We start from the raw sequence: 26,956 nt of genomic DNA, 5'->3' as shown, positions 1-26,956 counted from the left end.
CAATGTGTATGGATTGGCAATGATGGCACTGAGGGTGATAATTATGATGATGATGAAAAAGAACCCAATATAGCTACCAGGGGTGTCATCTGCCCTTTATTTCACTGATACATGCCATCAAATCGGGCCTATGACACGCACCCAATGAGTATTTATTGGATTTATTTGCAGACATTGACAAAGAATGTCCACACATGTGACACATGGGCAAATATGGAGCAAGATGAGCGATAATTCATCATGGACAGAGGACCACTAAATAAGAGAGAGTTTAAAAGTCAGTTTAATGTCGCTGTGGTTGTGGCGTAGGCTGGCTGCTGCAGCTCCAATTGGACCCCTAGCCTGAGAACCTCCATATGCTGCAGGTGTGGCCCTCAAAGACAAAAAAGACCAAAAAAAAAAAAAAAAAGTCAGTTCATTAGACAGATGGCTGAGGGGTGATGCCATTATCACACTGAAAGAGTAAAGCCCTGGAGGAATGCTAGAGTGAGAGACAACTTGCTGATACTTGATAAGGGGTAAGATGAGAGATATACTTGTGACCAGGTGACAGGTCAGTAGCTCCATGGCCAGATCCCAATAGGTAGGTAGAGAGGTAAACAGAAATGGAGGGATAGAGTGAGAGAGACAGACAAGAGGATGAGAGAGGTGTTCCTACTGTGCCTCAGGGGGTTAAGAACCCAACTAGTTTCCAGAGGATTCGCGTTGGATACCTGGCCTCACTCAGTGGGTTAAAGATCCGGCATTGCTGCAAGCTATGGCGTATGTCACAGATGCAGCTCGAATTAGGCAGAATGATGCCCCCTAAAGACGTCTATGTTGGGCTCCTCAGAACCTGGAATATGTTACTTACACAGCAACAGGGACTTTGCAGATATGAGTAAACGAAGAACCTTGAGATGGAGGGAGTCGCCCGGATTATCCAGGTGGGCCCAGTCTAATCACACGTCCTATCCCTGCACTGACTTCTCTCCTTCTCCTGCTCTCTCTTTTTCTCTCTCTCTCTTTTTTTTTTTTGGCTGCACCCATGGCACGAGGAAGTTCCTGAGCCAGGGCTCAAGCCCACACCACAGATAACGTCAGGTCCTTAACCCGCTGAGCCACCGGGGCTCCACATTTCTCTTTCACCACGCTCTAACCTCCCCTACCTTCTTTGCAGTTCCTCATCATGCCAAGCTCATTCCTACCTCAGGGCCTTTGAACTCCCTGATGCCTCTGTCTGCTTCTTTTCATCACTCAGATCTCCGTTCAAATGAGAGTTGCTTCCTCTACTTCCAGATTTTTGTCCCGAAGTCTTGAGAACACTCCGTTCCTGGGGACTGGGCTGGGGCAGCGGGATGTCCAAGCTCCTTGTCTGCTCTGGCTGGCATCATCCCCAGGCCTGGGGCCCGCCCAAGGCTGCGGGATGGAGCCGTGGGCATGAGTCATCGAGCCACAGACACAGTCCCCTTGTTGGAGGGACCTGAGCAGTTTATGTTGAGGCAAACTCCTAGGGCCAATGACCCGATTGAAGGAGGAGGTTAGGAATTTCCCCAAGTTCTTCAGATTCACGTGGGGCCCGGAGGGAACTGGAGAGCGGAGGAGCTGCGAGTGGCCTGCGTGGGTGATGCTGTATCCTTTCTGGACGGTTCTCAGCCCACCAAGAGCTGGGCCAGGCTGTGGAGGAGCAGCTAGCACATGCCATTTTCACCGACTCCATTTATCTCACAGTGACCCAGCAACTACTGTGTACCAGGCCCCATGCTGCCCTCCTGCAGGTCAGTTCTGCCCAAAGGAGCAAATAGTCTAGGCTGGGAGGCAGGCTGGCCACAAACCTTACAGATCTCCTGGACAAGGGCTCAACATTGAGGGACACAGAGAAGCCACGTTAGACTCTGCCACATGGAGCAGGTGCGGCACTTGAAGGCAGTGAGCAGGCTAGCTGGAGGGGCACGGACACGATAGAAGGGCAGCCCGGGACGCAGGACCAGCCTGGGGTGTCAGTCTCCTGGGGCAGCCAGAACCAAGTACCACAAACAGAGCGGCTTAAACAATAGAACTGTGTTCTCTCACGGTTCTGGAGGCCAGCAGTTTGAAATCAAGGTGTTGGCACAGCCGGGCTCCCTCCAAAGCCTCTAGGGGAGAAGGCTTCCTCATCTCTTCCAGCTTCGGGGGCCTGTGGTGTTCCTGGCTTATGGCAGTGTGCCTTCAACCTCTGCCTTCACCTCCTCCAGGCTGTCTCCCCCCTGCATCTGCACATCTCTGTCTTCGCGTGGTGCTCGTCGTGTGTGCCCGAGTCTGGGTCCAAATGTCCCTTTCCTATAAGCAGAGCTAACGTGTTGGACTAGGGCCCACCCTAAGGACCTCAACTTAACTAAATCTGCAAAGACCCTGTTTCTGAATAAGGTCACAGTCACCGATGCGAGAGGGTTGGGACTTCACTATATCTTTTGTGGGGCACACTTCGACCCATCACAGTGGGCAACAGCTTGGGAGGGCATGGAGCTCAAGGCCAGAGCTATCCGCCCGCAACCTTTGTACACATTTCCCTGGGTGTCTCACTGGTCCTGACACCTACCTGCCACGTTCCCACCTCCAGACTCTTGCTGCCACGGCGCCACCCCCCGTCCCTGGTCTGAATAGCTTTTCTTTCTCCACAGGCCCAACCAGTGCCGGGACCTTCCTCTGATCCCTGAGACTCTCACGGTCTGAGCGAGGGCTCCTTCGGCCCACAGCACAGTGCCCAGGTGGAGGCCTTGAGTCCAGCTCCTCAGCCATTTCCAAATTCCCTCCTCACCATCCCTGCCCAGGCTCCTCGCCGTCCCGGGACAGGGCACTCAGCGCCTTGGAGCAGAACCATCCCACAGCGACAGCCCTGACTGCTGCATCCCCTTTGCTCCGGCCACGCCTCACTCTCACCCCTTGGCTCCCCATGGAGCCCACTTGGCTCCACCGGGGACCAAGGTGACAGCGGAGCACTGCCACCTGGGGCAAGGTGAGGGGCTTGCAAAGAGCTCTCTGACCAGATCCCTTATGCACCAGCCCCCAGGTAAGAAATTCCGTCCTGGCCAGTCTGACAGCACCCACCCCTGATAAGGAAAAATGCCTTGAAGGGGAGACTGTCTGCCAGGAGTAGCTGGGCAGGGACTTGCCTCTGGAGACAGGCAGCCTGGTGCTATCTCACTCAGGTCCTACAGGAAACTTGCCACCCAGGAGCAGGAGGGGCTGAAGAAGAAAGGCCATCCTGCAGGGCTCTGTCCAGGCTGTAGCGTGGAGAGAGGCCGAGGGCAGCTCCCGGCGCCCAGCCTGCCGGGCAGAGATGACCTCAGGCCCCAGGATATGCACTCGGCCCAGCCTCTTCCTTCTCGCCAGCCCGCCCCCTTTGTCCCTCCCTGGCTGAAGAACAGCCCCTCCACCTGCATCCCCTGGGCTGTTGGTGGCCTTTGGACTGGGAAAGACTAGGGCCTCCCAGGCCCCACCCCCAGGCTGACACTCACAGGAAGCAGGGAGAGGCCCAGAGCTGTCCCTCCCTGGGCACAGTCCCACAGTGTCCTCAACCGGCCAGTCCCCTTCTACCTTGTCTCCGGTGGGAAGGGGCCGGGGGCAGGGAAGTGGGCCAGGCCCAGGCCTGGCCAAAAGCGCTGTGCTGCCCCTGGCTCTCAGCCCCGCACATGCCCATGGAGCTCACATTCTGTGCGGAGTCCCCGGACAAGGCTGGGCTGCCCAGGCTGCTCCTCTGCTTGTGCCAGAGGAACTGGAGGGTAGGATGAGGGGTGTGCTCCCCACAAGACCCCCAGCACCCCCAAAAGGCTCTTTTGGAAGGATTAGCCAGCCGTGTCTAATAAGGAACTACCTCACCTTTGCCTGATTGAGTCCAACTCGGCAGGGCTGCCTAAAATAGCCAGGTAACAGATGCCAAATGTCTTCAAGGAGAGTTTGGCTCCGGAGACCTGGGCAAGGGGTTGGGGCGTTGGGAGTGTGCGGAGGTCCAGCCCAGGTCCAGGAGTCAGGAGGGTAGCCTCGGCCCCTGCACCTGGACCCCAGACCCCAGACCCCGAGGCATCAGCCAGGCCTGGCCCCCAGTAGGTCCCAATGAAGCCTCTAAAAATCCCTGTTTTTACCAGTCCAGTCCCTGCCCACATGGTGGATGTCAACAAAAACCCTTCTTAGATGAAGAGTTTCGTGGAGAATTTCATGCTGCCCCAGAGAGGGTGAGGTATGCTCAGGGATTTGGCCGAGCCGGGCTTGGAACCTGATCAGAGAAGGCATTGCTAGGCCTGGCCTGAGCATACGCTGGCGGTCCAGTCAGCAGCCTGGACTGCTGGGTTGGTGTCTTTCGTCAGGACTGCCTACCTGCTAAGCTACTAAGGACACCTAAGTTGGGGCTGGCTCCACTCCAGCAAGCACATCCTCTCCGTGGCCCTACTGGCCCCTCTTGGGCTTGGTCCTCTGCGAAGCGTGGTTAGACCTGCCAGTCTCTCAATGTCCCTTTCCTCGCAGAGGAAGAGGGAAACCAAGCAAGGCAGGGCATGGGCTCTGTGGCCCGTGATCTGAGCCCTGTGCACAGAACCCACGCACGGGCAGGGAGAGGCACCCGGAGTGTGCAGGGGGCACCTCTGGAGCAGGGCTGGCTGACTGTGTTCAGTTCAGTCAGTGCTCAGTCCCCACTCTGCGTGCAGTGTATTCACCAAGCCCGGGCAGAACCTCTGGAGCATCTGTGTGGCGTCACTGGCCTCCTCCAGGGGCCTGAGCCCCAGCCCAGCCAACCCCAGACTCTGAAGTACTCTGCGGAGGTCCTCGTGCCATATCAGGAAGGAAGAACACTTTCGCCCCTGACCCCACCCTAGGCCTCTCTGGGAAGCTCATCTCTCCCCACTGCCATCTGCGGGCTTCCTGAGCCACAGCCCACAGCCCCCGCACCTCAAAGCATTAATCTAACAAAGTAGTTAATGCCTGCCCCAGCGCTTGGCAGCTCTTTGAACACGGACAAGGTACTTGACCTCTCTGGACCTCATTTATCTCACGATAAAATAGAAATAATGATAGTCCTTAGCTCAGAGGGTCATTGTGGGGATCCAATGAGATCATGCAGGGGCTGGCACAGGCAGGAGAGGGCATCCCTGGTACTATCTGTGGGTATCCCTCTCTAACCTGCTGCTGCTCCTTTGCTCCTCATCTCCAGCTCCCTAAACCCAGGCTTGTCACCTTCCTAAAACCTCTGCGGTCTGAGCCAGGGGAGCCGGTCAGGTCCTGCTCCCAGGTGAAAGGCAGAGAAGGATGTGTGTCTGAGCATCCTGCATCCCTGGTCATAAAGCTAGAAGGACTCCTCCAGGCACACAGGATGCTCTCACTTTGGTCACCATCCACACTCTTAAATCAAGGGAGTTTCAAGAATCAGTATTTCTGTGGTAGAAGCCAAAGCAAAGAAACAGAGAGGGTGAGAGAATAACCGAAGGCCACACAGCAAGCTCAGACCAAAGCCAGGTGAGGGCCCCAGTGGACCTGCACCCAGCTCTCCTCCCTACCTAACTCAAAAGCTTTCTTTTCTTCAGAAGCCTTGGTGGAAGCCTCCTTCTGGAGCTTTTCTGTTCAGAGAAAGCAGCAAACAAAGTGGAGCCAGCCCCCTGGGCCTGGAGCCCTGAGCTCCCCAGGCCGACCCACAGACTGACAGAGACGTTACCGGAGCTGATGATTCAACTTCCTGCCTTTTGAGAGCGCCCAGACCACAGAGGTTTTCTCGCTTGGAGGAGGGGGCATCTCCCTGCTGAGGGCCAAGCAGGGTGGGACAGGCCCCACCACAAACGGCAAGGACCAGGCAGTGCATGGGGCAGGCCCTAGGGGCTGCTCTGGAACCCCGGCCAGCTCCTTCCTGAGGCCTGGCTCTTTGGGTAACTGATTACTACCTAGGGTGACCAAATGTCCTGATTTGCCTGAGACTGTCCTGGTTTTAGCGCCTGAAACCCCACATGCTGGGAAACACCTCAGTTCTGGGCAAACCAGGTTTGGTTACTTAATTACCACCCATATTTCTAGAGGACATGACTGCCTCAGCGACTCTGGGGGTCCAGGGCCCCAAGGACAGCACGTTTTAGAATAAGGAACAGGCACACTATGCGCAGGTTTTTATTTTGTATTAATTTTTTTGGCTGTACCTGTAGCACGTGGAAGTTCCTAGGCTAGGGCTCGAACCCCGGCCACTGCAGGGATGACACTGGATTGTTAACTGCTAGGCCTTTAGGGAGCTCAGGAATTGGCAAACTGTGGCCTGAGGGCCTGATCTGGCTCTCTGCCTATTTTGTACAGCTCATAAGCTAAGAATAGCTTTTATATTTTTTAATGGTTGAAAACAAAATTAAAGAAGAATAATATTTCATGAGAAGTGGAAATTACATGAACTTCAGATTTGGGTGTTCATAAACAAAAGAGCACAGCCATGCCCATTCATTTACATATTGTTTCTGGCTGCTTTCACATCACAGGCAATGAACCTGTATCGAGACTGCACAGAACCATGGACCACAAAGCCTAAAATATTTACTGCCTGACCCTGTACACAAAGTTTGCTGGCCCCTGTTTGAGAGGTAGGCAAAAGGTGCGGGTGTGCCTGACCTGGGCTGGGGTGTGAGTGTGTGTGCGTGAGCAGTGACGCTTTTGTGAGGAAACGCAGAACTGGAGAAGGACAGATTCAAGGCAAGGGCTCAGCTCATTTCTCAGGCTGCAAATACTTGCCAGCCCAATTCCAGAAGCGGTTCAGAAACGATGTGCCCGGACCCCTACCCTCGGCCTGCTAACAATCCTGCTCAGCTTGGGCTTCTGGGGCGAACTGTAGGGCACATGCAGCACCAGATCTTTGGGCCTAGAGGCAACAGAGTCCTGTCCAGGCCTCGGCAGGCCCTATCATTTCAAAAGCCCAAAAAGGAACATGGGGTCTGGCAGCTGGGCAACATGCTTGAAACTGGAACCATCCTGGGAAACCCATCTTTCTGACTGTGGGTAAGAACAGTGAGACACCACGCAGGTTCAGGCATTCCAACGTTGTCACATGGGGCCATGAACACAACAGGGGCTCCCTGTGCCCCAGGAGGCCTCGCCATGTGTGCCACGGCTGTCCACCTGTGTAACTGACTTAGAAGCTCGGGACTTCTGGGGGTGCGGGAAGGCTGTCCCCAGAGGCTGAGGAGGAAGGTCTCCGACTGTCCCTTTCTGAGCAGCTTCTAATTCAGGGGACCCTCATTCCTTGCTACTATCAGCACCTTCGAGCGGGGTTCCTCAAAGGGGGAGCCTGTCCTCATGTCCCTCGCCCTGGCCCAGGTCTTCCATCCCTGGAACGACAGAGCCAACGACATCTCTGAAAGAAGCGCCCCTCAATATCTTCCTTGGGGAAGAAGACGGCTCCCTTCAAGTTCGGGTCATGCTTTTCACACGTTGAAGGTGGGTCATTAGGAGCAAACGCCACTGTTTCCCACTCACTGCTGGAAGCACACAGGGTCCCTTCAGGGTGATCGTGGGGGTGCATCGTGAGAGGGCATGAGAGCAAGCCCTGGAAATGCCTTTAAGAAGACCCGGCCCAGGTGCGGCCAGGGGCCCTCAGTTTGATTATTACCCTGATGCCAGCAGGAGCAGTAGACCTGGGTTAGTTTCCTGAACTCTACACAGACCAAGTATGTTCTCGGTTGACTATTCTCCCAACCTCAGCCACAGCTGTACATCCAGAAGTCCACTGGCTTATGCGGACTTACGGCTAAGATCTGGGGAGGTAAGGGGATGGTTCCAGAGCACCCGCATCTTGAGGCTCAGCATCTAGGTCAATGCTGCGTAGCTCGGGCTCTTGATTGGTTGTCCCTCAGTGTTCCCATCTGTAAAATGGAATGATTTGTGGAGACTTACCTCATCATGAGGTTCTGAAGAACTACTGTACCAGAGAGAAGGCCCCTGGTGATTTCACTGTGCATCTTCCTAAGGAATTGGCTCAGGGTGCTTTAGCAGAGTGTATGTGTGTGGGAATCAATTAGAACTCTTTCAGCTTTAAGTAAAATGTAACTCACCACAAATTGCTTAAGCAAAAAGAATCTATTTATCTGGTTGGTTGGTTTACATAAAGAAAAAGTTAAGGGGCTTCAGGCACAGCTTAGTCCAGGGGCTCAAAAATGTCATCTGGACCAGGCCATTCTTCATTTCTGCTTTCTTTAGCATTGATGCTATTCTTAGACTGTGATGGCAGGAGAGATTCAAGCAGCTCCAAGATGACCCCCTCACATATCTAAGTCCAGAAGAAAGGACAACATCTTTTTCTGGGCTACTTAAATACTTGGTATTGACTCCAAATGGACCTTGTGGCTTGGCTTGCATCACACGCTCATCCCTAAACCATTACGCAGCTTGGAACGGTGCACAAGGCCCATGCTACTCTGATTGGTCAGGCCTGGTTCACAAGTGACGCTCAAGACAGGGAATTAACTCCACCTGAAGTACACAAGCGGAACATAAGAAGAGGAGTGGATTCTCCAGTGAAAGTTGGACGGCTTTGACCAGAAGATGAGGGACAAATACGAAGCAGGGAAACCACAACAGTTCTAAAACAGGAAGTAAATGTGTATGGGCAGGAATCCTTGGACCTGGATCTGTACAAGGCATCAGTGGACTGATGCACAGCTTTGGGATCCAGTGAGAATATGAGGTAACATCCACCTCTAGGAAAACATTGGATTGCCTCAGAAATCCCCAAATATTTCTCAGTGCCCTGGGACCTGGGACCTCATAGTTAAGCGGAATATGATCTGGGCATCCTGACATCCACAGGAGTTACCAGCCCCTGCCTAGAACAAGGATCATCTGGCCCATGCCTCCTTACTCTGATTGCACTGTATTTTCCTTGCGGGCAGGACCACAACTCCCTTCCCTCTGCACCTGCAGAAATATTTTTGGAATGAATACTAAGCTTTAGCAGGTGTGTAGAGCTTGGTACCTTTTCAAACCTCTTTAACATCTACTGTCGTATATGATTCTTTGTTCTTCTTTTTGGCTACCCAGGATCTGAACCCTCTTCCTGTGAGAGGGAATTCCCCTTATTCTCAGGCGGAGCCCACTTCCCACCAGAGAGGCTGAAAGTAGCACGTGCGTGTGTTTCCCAGCCTCCCTGTGGCTGGGCAAGGGCACATGACCTAGGCTCTGACCATCAGACACATGGGCATCAGACACATGGGCTCCAGACTGTGACCCAGGAGCTAGTGGCCCAAAGAAGCATTTGGTGGTTATCAGGGGTGCAGCCGGCCAGTGTTCCTAGGGCAGTGGGGATGGTGACTCCTGAGGGCATGAACAGGATGCTGCAGCCCAGCCTACCTAGCCCGGTACAGTGGTGACAGTGACGACAGCAAGATCCCAACTGAGTACTGCAGTGTGACCTGGGGCCTTGTTCAAAGCCGTGTAGTCTATGGGGCTGCTTCTCTGCTCTGCCGAGAGATTCTCTGAAATGCTCAATATCCTTATTGTTTTGGGGCTTTAATCAATTTAGCTTAAGTCAACTGAGTCAATCTGCTTAAGAGTCGATTTCTGTTGCTTGCAGCTAGAAACTCTGTTATAATCCTTGAGACAACTGCATAATTCCCCTTTTCCAGGTGAATAAATTGAGGCTTAGAGACTGGCCTCGGCCCATGGACTAAGTGAGGCAGACCTACAACTGCAGGTGGGAGCCCAGGCGAGGAAGAAGTTTCTCACAAGTAGAGCTGCCTCATCTGGTAGGAAGCCCCCTGTTGCTGGAGGTATGCAAGCAGATCTGGGGAGATGGAGGGAGAGGCCAGGCAAAGCAATTCCAGTTCCCTGCTTTGCCACAGATTACACAGGTTATCATCTGTCCAACTCGGAGTCCTCTTTGTCCACACAGAAGGGTCAGGGTAACACACAGCTCCTGGTGCTGCGGCTTCAACCCCCCCCAGTCTCTTTACCATCCTGCTTGTTTCTGGTCCAACTGCTGCTAGTCCTATGTTCCAGAGAAAAGTCATGGCATTTACTGGCCTCCGCCACTTTAATGAAAAAGCCCCTACACCAAACAAATACAAGCACAGACATTTGCAACTAATTATGGTATTGCTGATCAGTCAAATTTCATTGCAAATTGCATGTTGAAATTGATAGTGGGCGAGTCATGAATAAACTGGTTGTCTGGAAAAGTGACACGGGCACACAGGACTAGGTTAATAATTCAATTTGGGCTCAGCCAGACACTCTGAAGAAGAGGAAAAAGCAGATTAGCGGTGCCCCAAGACTGCTTGTTTTCCCGGGTACCTCTTGCCAGTGCGCCTTCTAAGGGAAGCTGATCCTCCTTTAGGATCCTCCCACTTTGGGAGACCGCAGGGCACTGAGTATTCCAGCCTTTAATTCTTGGTTTGCAAAATTGCAGCCTTGAGTGATGTGGGGAGGGGAAGACGGCCTTACATCCCATCCCCTTTGCTGCTAAGAAGCCCACTGAGGAGGCTTCCTGGAGACTGCCGCCTCCTGCTGCAGTGAAGACTGCTCGTGGCCTCCCATCTGTGGGTACTGGGCTGGGAAAGCCCACGGGGGTTCCCCAGGTCAAGTCTGGCTCCTGAGAAGGTGGAAAAGGAGCCAGAGGGGCCTTAGAGAGCTCCCCACTTGGCCTGGTCCCCGTGGCGGCCCACAGAACTATGAAGCCCAAAAGTAAGACAATGCATGGAGGCCACAAGATAGACGGGCAGTGTCCTCAGAATTGGGCCTTCCTGGAGGGTCGCTGTGTCCCTGCACCTGGGGAGGAAGGCAGAATGGAGACACAGAGCAGGCAGAGTGCACAGATGTCAGGGGCAGGCATCTGGAGGCAAGTAAGATGCAGCCACAGTGGCCACGTTGATCCACCCTGGAGTACTTCCCCGTGAGCTGCTCGGCCACTCTAACTGCCCTGGCTCTAAAGGCCTGTGCGGAGGCAAAGTCTTAATTTTTGCCCTCTAGATTGGAGTTTAAAACTCAAATGTCTACATGGATGTGGGTGCGCTCTAGACTGGGCAGGCCTGGTAAGCTTGGGCCTGCCTCGGGGGGGAGCAGCCATGCTTTGGCTTCAGGAGACTGTCTAGAGACAATATGAGCTGGAATCCAGAAAAAGATTTAGGCCAGGGATATAAATTTGGAAGTTGTCAACAACTGAATTATATTTAAAGCCACTCTGGGGGAGATTAACAACAGAGTGAGTGGAGATGCGAGGTCCAGGGACTGAACCTTAGAGAGGAAGAAGTGCCAGCAAGAGGGCCCGTGAAGGAGCAATCAGCCAGGCAGGAGGGAAACCAGGAGAGGGAGGCGATGATCTGGGTGCCGAGCAGGAAGAGACGAACGCCTACACTCTAGAAAAGAGGCAAGGGAAGCTAGCCTTGAGATTTAACATGGAGACTCCTTGACAGGGGTATCTTGCCGTCGTGCTGGAGGCTGAGGGTAGTGCATGGGAGAAAGGAAGGAAGGAGAGGACGTGAAGGCAGCCAGAACCTTCAGAAGTTTTCCCATAAATAAGAGCAGAGAAATCGGGGGACAGTTTGAGGGGTATATAAGGCCAAGAGGAGGTTTTTCTTTAAGATAGAAAAATTGCAGTATTTTTGGGTGTGGATGGGAATAAACCTGGAGAGAGGGGAATTTTGATGATGCAGGTGAGAAGGGGGATAAAAGTTGGAGTGAAGTCCTTGAGTAAACAGGTGGAGATGGCATCTGGTGCCCCAAAAAGGAAGATGTCCTTAAACAGGAGCACGGAAGGTTCCCCCATATTAGTGAAATGGAAGGCAGAGTCGCTGAGCACAGATGCAGGTGGGTGGAGGAAGTAGTGGTGGAGCCCATGGAACGTCTCTTCTATTTTCTTAGCAAACTAGGAAGAGGTTGTCAGCTGAGAGTGAGGTGGAGGAGGAGGTGTGAAGCCATCGGCGGGAGGGAGGGTGTGAGTAGACTTGGGGATGGAGTATGACTGCTGGGCAGTGTTTAGGTCTCACTTAGGGAGGGTTATGGTCATTAATTTAAGGTGAGGCTGCATAACAAAAAAGAAACAGACTCACAGACACAGAGAATAAACTAGAGGTTACCAATGGGAAGAGGGCGTGGGAGGTACAAAGTATTCGGTGTAAGACAGGCTCAAGGATGTATTATTGTACCACATTGGGAATATAGGAAGTATTTTGTAATAAGTGTAAATGAAAAGTTATATAAAAATTTTAAAAATAATAATTCTAAAAATTCTCAAGAATTAAAAAAAAACCCAAAAACCTAGCTGAATAAAGAAAGTGAGACTGGTCAGCTCAATTGAGGTTATTCCTCAATCCTGGCAGCCTGTGGGTGCAGATATACGGTAGGAAAAGGGTTGCGTTTCACCAGGGATGTGGTTTTGCCAGGTGCCTGTAGCACAGTGAGGGGCAAGGGAGAGAGTATAATACTGGATCGTGGACTCTGGGCTGGGGAAGGAGGAAAGCGTGAAGAGAAACACTTGCTGGGTCCCTGGAAGAACTGTGGCAGTAGGGGTACTAGAGGGAGGGAGCTGGAGAGAGAGGCAGTGTTTATCAGACAGTGGGATGCTTCAAACTGAGATGATGAATGGAGTGCTTTGCAGGTAACAACCAGTTTAAAGTCTGGGGATGGGAGTGAGAGGCTGAGGTACTGTGGAAGCCAGGATCATGACAAAAACTAAGGCTCAAGTGGCCTTAGAGAGGGTAACTGTGGGCAAGGAGTTACCATCTGTAAGGCATGATGAGGAGGGACTCGGAGGTCGATAAACGACGGCAGAGAGGGGGAGAAATGGGTGGTCGCGTCTGACGACATGGGTTTTCCTGAGAAGGAGGGCAAACTGTCTAGAGGTGGCACTAAGGAGCAAAATGGGCACATCGCAGCCCTAGACCCAGGGACACAAGGACTGCAGGAGGGAAAAACGCCACTCCTTGAGAGGCTGCAAGGCGAGTGGAATGGTTATGGGAGAGGCAGTCTTCCATTAGAGCAAGAAAGCAAAAGGGACATTTCAAAATGAGGTTGAAGACAGGGGCAAGTTGACTGATGCCAAACCACGAGTTTCTGGACGTGGGATAGGGAGGCGATGGGGTCAAAGAGGGGAATACGGAGCCATGTGGGACGTAGAATCCTGGGGTAACGGATGCTCTGGAAATTCCGGGACTCTGGGAGGCCTGATCTGAATAGGGATAAAGGGACTGATGAGAGCAGCCTGAGGGGCCTGCGGCAGGGTTTTTCAGGAGGTCGGAGGAGGAAGCGCTTGTCAGAAGCCCTGTTCACTCCTGCTGATGGTGGTCTGGAGGTCTGCGGAGGCAGTCTTTCCACAGCAGGTGGAACTGTGGGCTCCTTCTTTACTCCCAGGTAGGAATAGCAATCAAAACACTCTTCATAGACCTGACACTAGAACCACAGCCACGTCAATGAAGAAGAATTGCTCAGAAATACTCTTATATAGGGCATAATAAATCTATATATAATGAATCCCCTCCAAAGAGTAGAGATGAAAAGCTTAATCCCTGCCAACCCCAGGGGGAAAAAAAAAAATCCAGGTTTTAACTTTAGCTCTTACACCAAATGAATTCAGGGAAATTAAAAGGCTAGTGTGGAAAGTATGATATTGGTGTAAAAATAGAAATAGACCCATACAACACCTGATGAATTGGTTTTCAAATTGGTTGTCAGAACCAAGACAACTCAATGGGGAACAATCTTTCCAACAAATCTTGCTGGAACTATTAGACAGTCATATGCAATGTAATGAACTTTGACCCTTACACCACAGACCAACAAAAAATTAACTTGGTATGGATTAAGGGCCTGTATGTATGACCCATATACAAAATTACATACTCAAATATTATACAAAAATGACATACAACTCAAGTTTAAAATAAGCCAAAGACTTGGATTAAAGAAGACTTTACCAAAGAAGATAACTTTGGTAACAACCACACGAGAAGGTGCTCGACGTCATTTGTCATTAGGGAAATACTAATTAGAGCACATGCTCGAAGAGCCAGAATTTTGAAACACTGACCCAATTAAGTGTTGGTGAAGATGGGATCACTGCCTGCCCTGGAACAGGCGGGAGATACGTGAGGAAATGCTGGGGGTTCGGGGTATCTTGTATGAACACAGCACCGTTTAAGCTCTCTTCAACTCACAGACATTTAGGTCGTGGTGGCAGATGCAAAGATGTGCCACACAGGTCCCTCCCTGTCCAGTGGCAGGGAGTGTGATCAGCAGAAACCTGTGGCTAAGACCTTCTTCAAGGTCCACCTGAGCTGCAGGGAGTGTGGCGCCCCTTCCCGGAGCAGCTTGTACCATGTGACTGAACAAAACAAGGATACAGAGGCTGGGCCATTTTCATCCAATATCGAATTCAGGTGCAGAATACTTGCTTCAGTTTCCTACCAGGATGGCCTAGACTTTGTTGAACTTTCATCACAGTTTGACTTCGGTTCAGTTCTGTTTCCTCTCTCTTCCTTTCATAGACGGTGACGCCTAAATTTTGTTTGTTTGTTTGTTTTGTTTTTAGGGCTGTACTCGTGGCATATGGAGGTTCCCAGCCTAGAGGTCCAATTGGAACTACCGCTGCCGGCCTGCACCAGAGCCACAGCGATGTGGGATCTGAGCCACGTCTGCAACTTACACCACAGCTCACGGCAATGCCGGATCCTCAACCCACTGAGCTGAGGCCAGGGATCGAAGCTGCAAACTCATGGTTCCTGGTCGGATTCGTTAACCACTGAGCCATGACGGGAACTCCCCTAATATTTCTAATAAATATCTTGCATCCAAAACTCCACTGCAGTATCTGATCCCTGGGAAACTGACCTATGACAAGGCTACTATAAACTAAGCTTCTATGGTCATTCTTGTCCATGTTTCCTGTTCTATAAGCACTCTTTTCTGTAGGATATTTGCCTAGTAATGGGTCATAGAGTATGTTATTCTCAGCTTAACTGAATAATGCTGAACTGTTTTCCTAAGTGGTTGTACAAATTTGTGTAAATTTACAAAGATAAATGTTTTTGCTAATACTTGGTATTGTGACTTTTAAATTTTAGTCAATTTGGTAAGTGTGTCGTATCTCATCATGATTTTGTTTTGTTTTCATCGTGATTTTAATTTGTAATTCCTTCATTACCAAAGAAATTGAGTACTTTTTAAAAAATTTTATTGGACTTTGAGTTTCTTATTTTTCAGAGTGCCTATCTTTTGCCCATTTTTCTTTTTCTTTTGGCCAGGATACCTTTTAGATTATTACTTATTTATTTGTTTTAAAAACACTTTAGTGGAGTTCCCATCGTGGCTCAGTGGTTAACAAATCCAACTAGGAACCATGAGGTTGCAGGTTCGATCCCTGGCTTCGCTCAGTGGGTTAAGGATCCGGCATTGCCGTGAGCTGTGGTGTAGGTTGCAGACGTGGCTCGGATCCTATGTTGCTGCGGCTCTGGTGTAGGCTGGCAGCTGCGGCTCCAATTGGACCCCAGCCTGGGAATCTCCATATGCCGCAGGTGCAGCCCTAGAAATGGCAAAAAGACAAAAAAAACGAAACAACAAAACAACAACAACAAAAACTAAAAACAATTTACTGAGGTATGACTGACAGAAAAAGCGGTGTATATTTAAGTTATACAACTTGACGAGCTTGAGTTGCCCATTTTTTCTACTGCTTTGTCTTTTATTATTAATTCTTATGAGTTCTATACATACTCTGGATGAAAGCACTTTGTTAGTTTTATCTGTTGCAATTATCTTCTGCTACTCTCCAGCCTGCACTTTCACTCTCAATGTCTTTGATGAAAGAAATTCATTTTATCCATCTTTATTTTTTTTTCTTGGCCACCCCCTAACATATGGAGTTCCTGGGCCAGGGACCAGATCTAAGCCACAGCTGCGACTTAGGCCATAGCTGCAGCAATGCCCGGGGCCGTGGATTGAACCTGTGTCCCAGTGCTCCCAAGATGCCACTGACCATTGTGCCACAGCAGGGACTCCCCATTTTTCTTTTGTAGTATTGCTTTTTGTGCTTTGTTAAAAAAAATTTCCTTCCCCAAGATTATGAAGACATTCTTCTACATTATTATTTTAAAACTTTATAATTTTGCTTTTTATATTTAGGTCCATATGCTCCTAGAGTTGATTTTGGTGTATGGTGTGAGATAGGGGTCCAATTTCATTCTTTTTTGATTTGAATATCCAAGTGCGCCAGCCAAGTCTACTGAGGGTGTCTTTTTGCCACTGCTATGCATGCTATTTCTGTCGCAAATCAAGCATTTGGATATGGGCAGGTCCATGTCATAATTTCCTCTCTATTCCACTGGATCGTCTCCCCAAATCAGTGTCACACTGTCTTAATTAGTATAGGCATATAGTAATCTGGTTCGGCAATTCATCTAGCCTCATTCTTTCTCTAGAACAACTTAGCTATTCTGACCTTTTGCATGTCCATATAAATTTAAGAATCATCTTGTCAAGTTCCCCCCAAAAAACCCAATGAACTTTTATTAGAAATAAAATTGAATGTGTAGATTACTTTAGGAAGAACTGACAATCTTTGTAATATTGAGTCTTCTAATCCATGAACACCATATCTCCATTCATTAAGATCCTTACTTTCTGTCAATAATACTTTTTTTTTTTTGCACTAGAGATTTACTCAATTTTTATTAGATTTATTCCTAGTGATTTGGTATTTTTAAATTATATTACAAATGCTATGTTTTTAAAGTTTTCTCTTTGTTGCTACTGTTAGATGAACTGATTTAAAGTCCAGGAAATTTGATGAACTCATAATAATTTTTGTGTGTGTGTGCATTTTTGGCCACACCTGCAGCATATGGAAGTCCCAGGCTAGGGATCAAATTGGAGCCATATCCGCTACCTACCCCACGGCCCATAGCAATGCCAGATCCTTAACTCAAGAGCTAGGCCAGGGATCAAACTCACATCTTTATGGATACTAGCTGGGTTTGTTTCTGCTGACCCACAATGGGAATTCCCTCTCTTAATAATTCTAATTATCTATAGATTATTTTTATTTCCTCTGTATACTATCCTATCATCTATAAATAATGGTATTTTTGTTTCTTCCTTTTCCAATCTTTATTCTTTTTTTTTCTTCACTAGGCCAGCCAGAACCTCCAGTAAAATATTGAATGAAAGTGGTAGTAATGGATATCTTTGTTTTGTTCCACTTCCAAAGAGAAAACTTTCATTGTTTTACCACTAAGTATGATGCTTGCATTGGTTCTGTTTTTTAAAACACCCTTTATAAAATTAAGGAATGTTCTTTATGCTCCCAGTTTGGCAAAAATTTTTGGCATCTATTGAGATAACCATAATATTTTCTCCTTTAATCTGCTAGTGTAGTAATACATTAGCATTTTTGAATACTATACAAAACTTGAATTCATCGGATTAATTGTAATTTGGTCATATCCACTATCCTTTTTGTATGATGCTAAATTTTGCTTAATAGTAGTTTGTGTAGAGTTTTTATACCTATGTTTATAAGTGAGACAGACCTTTCATTTTCCTATATCGATCCTTTCAGATTTGGGGGTCAGGGTCATATTAGTTTCATGAAATGAGTTGAGGAGGATAATTTTGGTTCTTTGGGAGTAGAAACTTCTAAACTTCTAGGACAGATTGTGTATGAATGAAATTTTATTATCATTGAATATTCACTATATTTCCTAGCTATAGCTCTCTGTATTTGGAGTTTTCTTTGTGGGAAGACTTTAAATTACTGATTCAATAAAATATCTAGGAATAAACCTACCTAAGGAAGTAAAACATAATTAAGGAGGTACTTGGAAAACTATGAGACACTGATAAAAGAAACTGAAGATAACACCAACAGCAGAAAGATATTCTGTGTTCATGGATTGGAAGAATTAATATTGTTAAAATGACCATAGTACCCAAGGCAATCTACAGACCATGGGTATTTTTCACAGAACTAGAACAAATAATTTTAAAATTTATATGGATGCACAAAAGTCTCTGAGTAGCCAAAATGTGTTGAGAAAGAAGAACAGAGATGGAGGAATCACACTCCCTGACTGCAGGCTATACTACAAAGCAACAATCATCAAAACAGTATGGTACTGGTACCAAACAGACACATAGATCATTGGAATGGTCTAGAGACCCCAGAGATAAACTCACACACTTATGGTGAACTAATTTATGACAAAGGAGACAAGAATATACAATGGAAAAAAGTCAGTCTCTTCAATAAGTGGTGCTGGGTAAACTGGACATGTACAAGCAAAGCAATGAAAACAGAACATTCTACACCATATACAAAAATGAACTCAAAATGAATTAAAGACCTAAATAAATGTAAGACCAGAAAACCACAGAACTCCTAGAAGAAAACATACACAACATTCTTTGACATAAATTATAGCAATATTTTTTGATCTGTCTCCTAAAGCAAAGGAAATATAAGCAAAAATAAACAAATAGGACCTAATTAAACTTAAAAGCTTTTAACAGCAAAGAAAACCATTGACAAAATGAAAAGACAACCTACTGAATGGGAGAAAATATTTGCAAATTATATGACCAGTCAGGGGTTACTATTCAAAATATATAAGCAGCTCATACAACTCAACATCAAAAAACAACTAATTAAAAGGAGACTTGAATAGACACTTCTCCAAAGAGGACATACAGATGGCCAACAGGCATATGAAAAGATGCTCAACATCACTAATCATCAGAGAAATGCAAATTAAAACCACAATGAGATATCACCTCACACCTGTCAGAATGGCTATCATTAAAAACAACACAAACAACAAATGCTGGTGAGGATGTGGAGAAAAGGGAACCCTTGTACACTATTGGTGGGGATGTAAATTGGTGCAGCCACTGTGGAAAACAGTATGGAGGTTTCTCAAAAAACTAAAAATAGAACTACCATATGAGCCATCAATTCCACTCATGGGTACATATCTGAAAACAAACAAAAACACCAGTTTAAAAACATACATGCACCCCAGTGTTCATTGCAGCATTCTTTTTTAAATTTTTTACATTCCTTTTTTTATTACTCAATGAATTTATTGCATTTATAGTGGTACAATGATCATCACAATCCAATTTTATAGGATTTCCATCCCACAACACCAGCGCATCCCCCACCTAAATTTTTTACATTCTTTTAAAAAATATTATTATTATTATATTATTACTTTGTTTTTTTGCCTTTTCTGGGGCCACTCCTGGGGCATATGGAGGTTCCCAGGCTAGGGGTCTAATCAGAGCTGTAGCTGCCAGCCTACATCACAGCCAGAGCAACGCAGGATCCGAGCCGCATCTGCGACCTATACCACAGCTCATGGCAATGCGGGAACCTTAACCCACTGAGCGAGGCCAGGGATCGAACCTGCAACCTCATGGTTCCTAGTTGGATTTGTTAACCACTGAGCCACGAAGGGAACTCCCAAAGTATTATTTTCCATTATGCTTTATCACAGGACAGAACACAGCTATATTAAATATAGTTCTCTGTGCTATACCCTAGGACCTTGTTGTTATCCAGTCTACATATAATACTTTGCATTGGCTAACCCCAAACTCTCACTCTATCCCTCCCCTTCCCTCCTCCCCCTATAACAACAGGTCTGTTCTCTACCTCTGTGAGTCAGTTTCTGTTTTGTAGATACCTCTGTGAGTCAGTTTCTATTTTGTAGATAAGTTCATTTGTGCTATATTTTAGCTTCTGTGTATGTGATATCATAGGGTATTTGTCTTCTCTTTCTGACTTACTTCACTTAGCATGATAATCTCTAGTTGCATCCATATTGCTGCAAATGGCATTATTTCCATCATTTTATGACTGAGTAGTATTCCATTGTGTATATGTACTTTTTCTTTATCCATTCTTCTGTTGATGAACATTTAGGTTGTTTTCATGAAAATGTGGTCTACACACACACACGTGCACACACACACACACAAGGAAAGACATACACACAATGGACTACTACTCAGCCATATATAAGAATGAAATTTTGCTGTTTGCAACTACATGGATGGACTTGGAGGGTATTATGCTAAGTAAAATAAGTCAACAGAGAAAGATAAATACCACATGATATCACTTATACACGGACTCTAAAAAGTAAAATATCAAACAAACTGGTGAATATAACAAAAAGGAAAAAAGACCCACAGATATAGAGAACAAACTCGTGGTTACTAGTGGGGAAAGAGAGAAGGGGAGAGGCAAGATAGGAGTATGGGATTAAGAGGTACTAATTATTATGTATAAAATAAGTCACAAGGATGTACTGTACAACACAGGGAATATAGCCAGTATTTTATAGAAACTAAATGGAATATAACTTTAAAATTTGTGAATCATTATGTTGTACATCTGTAACTTATGTAATATTGTCCATCAACTATATTTCAATTTTAAATAAATAAATAAATACTGATTCAATCTCTCTTTTAAAATTTTCCAGTGTTCTTCTTTACCTCTTTACTTAATCATTTTTGGCCACCCCTGTGGCACATAGAAGTTCCTGGGGCAGGGATCAAATTTGATCCTGAGCTGCAACCCACACCACAGTTGCAGCAACTCCGGATCCTTAACCCACTGCACTAGGGATCAAACCAGTGCCTCCACAAGACAAACTGGATTATTAACCCACCGCACCACAGCGGGAACTCCCTCAATCTCTTTAACAGTTATGGGGCTATTCAGATTTTCCATTTCTTCATGAGTCACTTTTGATAAATTATTATTTTTTGGTGTTTTTCTATTTCATTGAAACTTCTTACCTTTGTTGGCATTAAGTTGTTCATAATATGTCTTAGTATCTTTTTTTATTTTCAATTTTTTAATTTTTAATTTTTATTAATTTTAGGGCCTCACCTGTAGCATATGGAAGTTCCTGGGCTAGGGGTCAAATTGAAGCTGCAGGTGCAGCTGGAGCTGGCCCACAGCCACAGCAATGCCAGATCTGAGACGCATCTGTGACCTATGCTGCTGCTCATGACACCAGATCCTTAACCCACTGAGCAAGACCAGGGATTAAACCCACATTCTTACAGACACTATGTTGGGTTCTTAACCTATTGAGCAACAACAGGAACTCCTTACCTTAAAACGTTGTAAAATTGAAGTAAAAAAAAAAATTGAAGTAAAGTTGATTTACAATGCTTTGTTAGTTTCTGGTGTATAACAAAGTGATATATATATATATATACATATATACATATATACATATATATATATACACACACATATATACATATATATACACACACACATTTTTATATAAATATATATATACATTTTTCCTCATATTCTTTCCCATTATGGTTTATTATACAATATTGAGTATGTGCTATACAGTAGGACTTCATTTTTTATTTTTTATATATAGTTGTGTGTATCTGCTAATCCCAAACTCGTAATTTATCCTTCCTCCACCCTTCTTTCCCCTTTAGTAACCCTAAGTTTGTTTTCTATGTCTGTGAGTCTGTATTTGGTAAATAAGTTCATTTGTGTCTAATTCCATATATAAGTGATATCATATGGTATCTGTACTTCTCTTTCTTACTGCACTTAGTACGGTAATCTCTAGGTCCATCCATGTTGCTATAAATGGCATTATTTCATTCTTTTTTATGGCTGAGTAGTATTCAATTGTGTATATCACATCTTCTTTATTTATCGGTTGAAGGACACTTAGTTTGATTCCATGTCTTGGCTATTTTAAATGGGGCTGCTAGGAACATTGGGGCGCATGTGTCTTTTTAAATTAGAGTGTGTGTCTTTTCCGGATATATGCCCAGGAGTGGGATTGCTGGATCATATGGTAACTCTATTTTTAATAGAACCTTATAGGAACTGCTATAAGGTTCTCCATAGTGGTTGCACCAATTTACATTCCCACCAAAAGGGAAGGAGGGTTCCCTTTTCTCTACATCCCCTACAGCATTTTTTTCTTCGAGATTTTTTAATGGTGGCCACTGACTGATGTGAGGTGGTAGGTACCTCACTGGAGCTTTGATTTGCATTTCTCTAAAAATTAGCAGTGTTGAGCATCTTTTCATGTGCCAACTGGTTGTACGTCTTCTTTGGAGAAATGTCTGTTTAGGTCTTCTGCCCATTTTGTAAGTGGGTTGTTTGTTTTTTTCGTTATTTCTTAGCATCTTTTAAACATGTATAGGATCTCTAGTAATGTTCCCTTCTTCATTCTTCTTATTATTTATTTGTTTATTCTCTCTTTGTGAGTCTCACCAGAGTTTCATCAATTTCCTTTTTTGAAAAATAAAGTTTAGCACTCAAAAAATTCTATTGTATGGTTTTTATTTCGCCAACTTCTCTTTTTTAATGTTTTTTTTTTGTCTTTTTGCCTTTTCTAGGGCTGCTCCCACGGCATATGGAGTTCCCAGGCTAGGGATCGAATCGGAGCTATAGCCACTGGCCTACGCCACAGCCACAGCAATGCCAGATCCGAGCCATGTCTGCAACCTATACCACAGCTCACTTGGCAACGCCGGATCCTTCACCCACTGAGCGAGGCCAGGGATCGAACCTGCAACCTCATGGTTCCTAGTCAGAGTCGTTAACCACTGCACCACAAGAGGAACTCCTTAATGTATTTTTTATTAATTAAAGTATTATTATTTACAACATTGTGCACTAATTTCTTCTCTTATGCTTATTATTTCATTCTTCTACCTTCTTTGAATACAGTTTCTAGAAATGCATCCTTGGCTCATATTTTTTTTTTGTTGTCTTTCTAGGGCCACACCCAAGGCATTCAGAAGTTCCCCAGCTAGGGGTCTAATCAGAGCTGCAGCTGCCAGCCTACACAACAGCCACAGCAACATCAGATCTGAGCTGCATCTGTGGCCTATGCTGCAGCTTCTGGTGATGCCCAATCCTTAACCCACTGAGCGAGGCCAGGGATTGAACCTGCATCCTCACAGACAGTATGTCAGGTTCTTAACCCACTGAGCCACAACAGGAACTCCACCACTTTACTCCTGTAAAGTGATGAATAGGAAATTTTAATTGGAATATAATTCTATTTAGTCATTAATTTGATGAGTTTTTTGTTCGTTTTTTGCTTTTTAGGGCTGCATTTGTGGCACAGGGAAGTTCCTGGGCTAGGGGTCACACAGGAGCTGCAGCCACCAGTCTACCCACAGAGAAGAAACACAGGATCCAAGCCACATTTGTGACCTGCGTAGTAGTCTGCTGCAATGCCAGATCAGCAATCCACTCAGCAAGGCCAGGGATCGAACCCGCATCCTCATGGATAATAGTCAGGTTCTTAACCCACTGAGCCACGAGAACTCCCTTTATGGGTTTTTTGAGTGGGCCTAACTTAAATTTTTCTCTATCCTGAAATTGTGATGATATTTCCCTATAGTATAGTATCTTATAAAGCTTTCTATTTTTGCCTTTCCCAGCAAAGATTTATTTAAAATATAAGACTTTTTGAAGCTAAAAAAAATGGCAGTGCACTCTCTTTTGACCCAAACACTTACTTCTAGGAATCCAGCCTAAGTAAATCATTCTTAGGAAATAATAACTCACTTCTAAGAAACAATTTAAAGGATCTTCATTAGAGTATAATATATAATAATAATAATTTTTAGATGAGTTAGATATATAATAAGGCATATCCTTAATGAAACACTTTGTAGCTACTGAGAAATCATTATGGGATTCTGAGATTTGCACATAAACCTTAACTATTATTTTACTTCATAACAACAAAATATGCACATGTTGTAATTTTTTAAATCTAATAAAATATTTCAAAATCGCACTTTAAAGAGATTAAAATCACATATACTAATGCTCACAAATGAAAATTTTTAAATCGAGATGAAATTCACAGAACATAAAGACAACATTTAAAAATGGACAATTCAGTGGCACTTAGTATATTCACAATGTTGTGTAATCACCACCACTAACTGGTTTCAAACATTATCCTCACCCCAAAAGGACACCCTGTACTCACAAGCATTCCAAACTCTCTATTCCACACTCCCCCTACCACCCCTTCCCACTCTCTAGCCCCTGCCAACCAGCAACCTGTTTCTGTGGATTTACCTAAATTTATGGATATTTCATATAAATGGAATTATACAATATATGACCTTTTGTGTTTGGCTTTTTCACTCAGTTTGATGTTTTGAGGTTCATCCATGTTGTAGAATATATCAGTACTTCATTTCTTTTAGTGGCTGAATAATATTCCACTGTAGCTCACCAATGTGATTTTAACATTAAAAAAAGCAAAACGACAGAGTTCCCGTCGTGGCGCAGGGGTTAGCGAATCCGACTAGGAAACATGAGGTTGGTTCAATCCCTGGCCTTGCTCAGTGGGTTAAGGATCCATGTGTTGCCGTGAGCTGTGGTGTAGGTTGCAGACGCGGCTCAGATCTGGCGTTGCTGTGGCTGTGGTGTAGGGCGGCGGCTACAGCTCTGATTCGACCCCTGGCCTGGGAACCTCCATATGCCATGGGAGCGGCTCAAGAAAACACAAAAAGACAAAAAAAAAAGCAAAATGGTATACCAAACTCTATATAGAGAATAATATAATTTTGTATTTAACATTATAAGCACAGGGAAAATGGGAAGAAAATACACTTAAATATTAACAGGGGCTACCTCTACATAGTGGGATTATGAGTAATGTTAATTTTAGTTATACTTTTCTGTATTTTCCTATTTTCACAATATGAAAAATAAGTCATTTAAAAATATTAATAGGCAGGAACACTTCCCAACTCATTCTACAAGTCAGTATCAAAACCAAAAAACTACAGACCAATATATTTTCTGAATATAGATATAAAAAATCCTGAACAAAATACTAGAAAGCCAAATTCAATGACATATGAAAAAGCTTTATAAACCATGACCAAATGTGATTTATTCCAGGAACGCAAGTTGGTTGAACATCTGAAAAGCAATTAAATCATATCAATGGAATAAAGGACAAAATTCACAAGATAACCTCAGTAGTTTTTGGCAAAATTCAACAGCTCTTCATTCTAAAAACACTCAACAAACTAGAAATAGAAAGGAACTTCCTCAGCCTGGTAAAAAAACAAAAAAACCCTAACATCCTATTTAATGAGGTGAGCCTGAGTGCCTTCCCTGAATATCAGGGATAGGACAAGAACATCCACTTTCATCACTTCTATTCAACACCGTAATGGAATTTCTAGTCAGGTCAGTTAGGCAAGAAAAAGAAATGAAAGGCGTCTGGATCAGAAGAAAGCAGCAAAAGTGTCTTTATTCGTAGAAGACAGGATCTTGTATATAGAAAATCCTAAAGAATCCACTAAACAACAATTAGAACTAATAAATAAGGTCATCAGACTTGACAAGATCAATATGCAAAAATCAACTGTATTTCTATATTCTAGCAAAATAATCCAAAAAATGAACTAAGAAAACAATTCACAAGGAATAAAATATTTAGGAGTAAATTTAACCAGGGAAGTGTAAGAGTTATATACTGAAAACATGTGTGAAAGAAATTAAAGAAGATCAAAATAAATGGAAAGACATTCTGTGTCTATGGATCAGAAGATTTAATGTTGCTGTGATGGTAATATACAGATGGAATGCAATTCCCATCAAATTCCAATGGGCTTCTTTGCTGAAGCTGACAAGCTGATCCTAAAATTTATGTGAAAATGCAAGATATCTGGAAAAACTAAAACAACCTGGGGGTAAAAAAAGGAAGATTCAGAGTTCCCATTGTGGTTCAGCAAGTTAAGAACCCAACTAGTATCCATGAAGATGAGGGTTCAATCCCTGGCCTTGTTCAATAGGTTAAAGATTTGGTGTTGCTGCAAACTATGGCATAGGTCTTGGATGTGGCTCAGATCTGGTGTTGCAATGGCTGTGGCGTAGGTGGCTCTGATTTGACCCCTAGCCTGGGAACCTCCATATGCCATGGGTACAGCCCTAAAAAGACCCAAAAAAAAGGAAGAAGAAGAAGATTTCACACATCCTACTCTCAAAACTAAGTATTAAACTAGCATAATCAAGACTGTGTGAAAAAGACAAAAAAAAAAAAAAAGAGTTCCCGTCGTGGCTCAGTGGTTAACGAATCCGACTAGGAACCATGAGGTTGTGGGTTTGGTCCCTGCCCTTGCTCAGTGGGTTAACGATCCGGCGTTGCCATGAGCGGTGGTGTAGGCTGCAGATGCAGCTCGGATCCTGCGTTGCTGTGGCCCTGGCGTAGGTCAGTGTCTACAGCTCCGATTCGACCCCTAGCCTGGGAACCTCCATATGCTGCGGGAGTGGCCCAAGAAATAGCAAAAAGACAGAAAAAAAAAAAAAAGACTGTGTGATACTGGCCTAAAGATCAGATATATAGATCAACAGAAGTGAAAATTTATAAATAAACCTCTTATATTTAAGGTCAACTAATTTTTGACAAGGGCATCAAGACAATTCAATGGGGGATAGAATTGTCTTCAAATAGCAGTGGGACAACTGAATATTCACATGCAGAAGAATGAAGCTGGACCTCTACCTCACACCATATGGAAAAGTTAACTCAAAACAGATTAAAGACCTATATGGAAGAGGTAAAACTCTAAAACTCTTTAAAGAAAACATAGGAGTAAACATTTGTTACTTGCATTAGGCAATGGTTTCTCAACTATCAAATCCAAAGTACAAGCAACCAAAGAAGAAAGAGATAAATTGGACTTATCAAAATAAAAAAAAAAACTGTGCTGCAGGGAGTATCAACAAGAAGATATAAAGAGATGTTCTCTTCTGGGGCAGTGGGTTAAGGATCTGGCATTGTCACTGCAGCAGCTTGGGTGGCTGCTGTGGTGCCATATTGATCCCTGGCCTGGGAACTTCCACATGCCTCAAGTGTGACACACACACACACACACACACACACACACACAAAATAGTTAAAGACAACCTGGATGATGGTAGAAAATTTTTGCAAATCGTTTTTCCGAC

At 45.2% G+C, this 26,956-nt stretch overlaps 1 long non-coding RNA gene across 1 annotated transcript in view; it reads right to left on the bottom strand.

Moving 5' to 3' along the window:
* Positions 1-26,956, bottom strand: part of LOC125126350 (uncharacterized) — an 89,234-nt gene that overhangs the window by 9,704 nt on the left and 52,574 nt on the right. The window lies entirely within an intron of this gene.

This window comes from Phacochoerus africanus, chromosome 4 (assembly GCF_016906955.1).
Source record: "Phacochoerus africanus isolate WHEZ1 chromosome 4, ROS_Pafr_v1, whole genome shotgun sequence".
Taxonomy (NCBI): domain Eukaryota; kingdom Metazoa; phylum Chordata; class Mammalia; order Artiodactyla; family Suidae; genus Phacochoerus; species Phacochoerus africanus.
The sequence above is the reverse complement of the archived record's forward strand: the minus strand, read 5'-3'. Positions and strand labels throughout refer to the sequence as shown.